The sequence below is a fragment of the Asparagus officinalis genome, chromosome 3, assembly GCF_001876935.1.
Source record: "Asparagus officinalis chromosome 3, Aspof.V1, whole genome shotgun sequence".
Taxonomy (NCBI): Eukaryota; Viridiplantae; Streptophyta; class Magnoliopsida; order Asparagales; family Asparagaceae; genus Asparagus; species Asparagus officinalis.
In genome coordinates, this window is record NC_033796.1 from 91237859 (window position 1) to 91242980 (window position 5122).

At 34.6% G+C, this 5122-nt stretch overlaps 1 long non-coding RNA gene across 1 annotated transcript; it reads right to left on the reverse strand.

Annotated features, from left to right (window-relative positions):
* On the reverse strand, positions 237-766 carry LOC109832382. Its single transcript, XR_002244740.1, has 3 exons — positions 752-766; positions 577-643; positions 237-296 (listed from the first exon to the last, which is right to left on the reverse strand). It is a non-coding gene; the product is annotated as an uncharacterized LOC109832382 (long non-coding RNA).

A 5122-nucleotide genomic window follows, 5' to 3' on the forward strand; every position in this document is an offset into this window, starting at 1 on the left:
ATTTACTCTCTAATTTCATAATTAGTAAACCTAATTAACCTTTAAAACAACCTGTGTTATCGTCATATACGTACATGCGCAATAAACAGTTCTCTTCTCCTATCTCATAATTTTTTGGAAATTAGCAGCTACCAACATAAGAACATCCTAATATCTTGTTCAGACAAAATCTCCATTTGTGTGTAAACCAAACATCAAATTTCAATAGTATTTCTGTACTCATGAAACAATTTCTAAGTCATTCTTGTAAGCAACAAGACCATTTTCGGCAAATACATAATCGTAGTCTGTGATCACTGCAAAGAAATCATTTTTATCATGTTCTAACCTGAATAACGAAAGGAAAAAAAATACAGCATATTATTAAACAAAAACATGCACATCACACGAGGTCCCTCCACCCAATTAGAAAGACTGTACCGATTATATAACCCCATGACTTGTTAAATAAAATTATATTTGTTTTTCTGGTTCCTCTCTCATGCAAACAATGTCAAATTGAAACAGAGAAGTAATATGCATTAGGTAATACTCCCATATTATAGTTTTTTTTTCCGAATAAAAAAAAACACATACCTGATTTTCCTAGCTGTTCTGATATCTTAACAAGATCAGATCCTCCAACTACACCAACTGTAACAACCTGCCACCAAAACAATCACAATATTCCTACTAAAAATTATAATAAACACTGATAATTACTTGCTTTTTTTTTTGAGAAAACTAAACACAGATAAACATATACTCTTACCTTCCGAAGTTTTTTTTGAGAAATTGGCGTCGATGCCGGCGTCGACTGCGGGAGGCGGGAGGAGGAGGGAGGAAGAGGCGTAGACAACGGGAGGCGGGAGGAGGAGGAGGCGAGGGTGGGTTTCACGGGAGGAGCAAGAGGCGTCGGGACAAATCACGGCGTCGAGAGGAATTTCCGTCGCTAAAAAATATTTAGCGACGGAAATTCCGTCGCTAAAAATAATCTAGCGACGAAAAAAAATTTCGTCGTAAAAAATTTTAGCGACGAAAAAATTCCGTCGCTAAAATGTGATAATCCGTCGCTATAACTTTATTAGCGACGGATAAATAGCGACGGCTAATTCCGTCGCTATAAATCAACCTATAGCGACGGCAAATTCCGTCGCTATTTTTCCGTAGGTAAAATCACATTTTCTACTAGCAATGTCCATTGTGCTTTTACGATATCATCTTCCTCGTTTTCACCAACGAGTTACACCTTGACATATACTGTTGTTGGATTGTTCGGGCTATCATGCACCAATACGATGTCAATGCTCCACTCCATAAGATTTATGGCTGAAGACGATGGTGAACTTTATGGGTTTTACGACATTTTTTGTGGGTTTTACGGTGCTAAGATACAGAGCCAAAGGCTACTACTCGTCCTGTGAATGCTACTACTGCTATGACAATTGAAATTTATTATTGATTTGATGTAGGTTGTTTGTTCTGTGGGATATACAAAATATTAATGAATTGTTATTTAATATAAAAGACTTTGATTTCATTGGTAGTTTTTTAACTAAACAGTAACTTATTTTCATTTTATCACCTTGTTAGAACTTAGATAGTCGACTAAGAAAATAATATTGTAGAAAGAAATCACTAAATTTCTTATAAGTAAAGAGATATCAAATTAAATCTACAAGTACAATTATTATTTATTTTAATAAAATATTGTGCATCATATGTGTTCATTTGTTTAATTAACAAGATCTTAATGAAAACTATAAGTTCATCAACATGGACACATTGAAACATTATTTTAAATAACATCAACATCATACCTTTTCTAACATGCGATATCGTACATTATCTATATTACTTATAAAAGAAAATTGGGATGTCAAACTTTTGATCGCCTCTTTTATCCTCTTAAATTTTGATAAATTCTATACTTAATCTAATCTAATTCTCATACGGTTTCATAGTGTTTGATTGTTTGGTTATTTACTAGAATTCTCTATTTGTATACATTGATTCTTCATACGAGAATTTGTAAAGATATTAAGGATATAATAACATTAATATAATACAAAGTTTCATGCATTGCACCGTTTGGACAAGGAAATAATAGGAAGTATCCTAAAAGTATAATATTTGTAATACTTATTATATAAATATTATAATATTTCTATTATATAATATATTATAATAATTTATTTTTTGTTATATATATATTGGTAATAATAACATATTGTAGTAATGTATTATAATATAATGTTATAAATATTATATTAAGAAAATATCCCTACCCAAGTTTATCATAATCATTTGTTGACAAGATGGAATCTCAAGGTTCATACAAATGCTATAAGATAAAGCACATATGATAAAAGATTTACAATTCAAACCGTCGAAAGAATATTAAAATATAGTTTGGGTGATCAAAGAATTTTTAGAGGAATGATAGTTCATTAGACGAGAATTCTTTCAAGTTTTTTTGTAACTACTTGCTCTAAAGAACAAAAATAATCATTGCAATAGTCTTATGAAATCATATTTAGGGGAAAATAAAAAAATTTCTTTTTAATCTTTATATGAATATACTTGCATTGAAATCTCTCGGAGAGTTCGGACTTCGAGTAGGTATGAAAAGAGCCTATAATAGTTGATAATTTCATACGTATATCGAATGAAAATGTTCATGTGACAATGTGAATAGTTGTGAAAGAAAATTGATTGATGCAATCTTCGATCATAAGAAGCAAATTCTAAAAGAAAAGAAGTTCCTTTCATCTCTTTTATCCTTTTGCATAAGTACACACTTTTCACCTTAATGCTCAATCATATGTCAAACCTTTGTACTTGAAATATTTTGAACCAAAATATTATCTAGAATTATTATGTATAAAAATTAGAATAATTATTAATTATTATATTCATTTTTTCTATGAGTTTTCTCATTTTCCATGTTATCTGTATATCAATTCTTTTATAGTCAAATTTAAAACATAAAACAATCATGTCTGCATGAATAATTATAACACGCATCACGTGTAACGTATGTACCGCATACTAGTGTGTGTGTGTAGAGAGAGAGAGAGAGAGAGAGAGAGAGAGAGAGAGAAATGGGTATGTTTGCACTACTGCATAATGGACTTTTGGCGACGGACAAATCCGTTGCCAAAAGCCGAATATCCATCGCTAAAAGTTTTAGCGACGGAAAAATATTAATTCCGTCGCTAAAAGTCCGTCACTACAGTGAGGGTAGCTAAAGTTGGTTTTTGCGACGGATTTTCCGTTGCTAAATTTCAGCGATGGAAATTTAGTGATGGAAAATCCTTCGATTTTGTTAGAGTTTTTGTGACGGCAAAATCCGTCGCTATAACTTTTAGCGTTGGATAATCCGTCGCCAAAAGTGCGTGTTAGTTTTTGTTATCCGTATCCGTTTTTCGTCACCAAAAGTATTTTCAACGACGGAAAATCCATTGCTAAAAAATAGCAGTATTTTTTTAAAAAATATTTTGGAAATTTAAAAAACATATACAATATATTTCACAATAAAACCTATACAATAAATTTACACAGCACAACCGCATATAACACATATTTCATTCTCACGCATATATAACACATATTTCACTAAAAACAAAATAAATATCCCAACATTATAAATATTATTTATACAGCACACTCATTGTTTTCAAAGTTAAAACAAAACAAATCAGTCCCGATCATCATCATCCTCATCACCAGCTCCACCTTGTCGAGAAGTCCCGAACTGAAAATATAAATCAAACGTTAACAAGAGTTATAGAGCAATACGTATATCATCAAAAACTAAATTTTGCAGTAAAGTAACAAATTATAAAACAACATGGCATGACATGCAAGTATAGCAATAAGAGAGTATTATGACATATTCTTACATGTTATATGTTTCGGAGAGAGTATCATGGCATATTTTTATGTATTATACGCAAGCATGCACATGTTTTTAACAACGCATGCACATGTTTTTAACAACGCACGCACACACCCTAACCCCACCCGCACACACGCACGCAAGCATACCCAGCTCCACCAACACGCACACACGCACGCACGCGTACCCAGCTCCATCCAATCCCCACACCTCCCCCTCCCCCACCACGACCAAACCTGACACCAACCAATCACATAACGATCATGACAACACAACACAACACCACAACACAACAATAACAACACCACCACCATAATCCCCCAACCCCATCCCACCAACAACCAAACTCTTCCCCCACCCCCTCCCCCTACCATCACCACCACCACCACTTCAGATGCCCACTCCTTTCCCTTCCCCACCATGGCGAAAACACCCACCAACCAATAACATAACCAACGACCCTACGCACGAACGCACCACAACAAAATAAAATAACAACTAACTAACCAACTCACCAACCAATACCACCATCGCTATGCACGCACGCACCATCAACACCACCATCACATAAAAATATTAAGTATATATTTTTGGTTTTGTGTTTCGGAGAGAGTTAGGGTTTGTGTGTAACAGTTTGTATCAGTATGCATCGGTGTGTGTGATATCATTTAGTCACATGGCATACTTATAACTAAGTAAGAATTTTATATTTAATTCGTTTAATTAAAAAAAGTAAAATATATATATTACCTGATCCACCATAAACCGTCTCTTATATGCCTCCTGAGAATCAGAAGGCAGAGTCGATATGAACTGGGCGAATTCTAGTTTCCTCTGCTCCTAGCACCTCCGTTCTTCCTCCGCCATCCGGAGTATCTCTAACTCACGATGCGACTGCCAATCTTCCATCGCTTTCATCCACTGCTCCATCGTCGGGTCTTGAGAAGAACTGCATCCTGGTGGTGCTGCAGACTCATAGGTGCTACTGGACTCGTGTGGCCGATGCTCGGATCCTTTCCACCGGTATCTGTTCTTCCTACTCAGTCCAATGACCGTCTCGATGATGCAGTCCTCCTCCTCTCTACTTAGTTGGGTCGGAGTGTTAGAATCGACCTGAGTCTAGGATAATTGCTTCTGCACCTTAGCATGTAATTTCTCCCATGATATACCAAAACAACCCATTCAAGTCGACATATTAATAATGCATTGTTATAAAAATTGAATATACAAATGAACTGATAC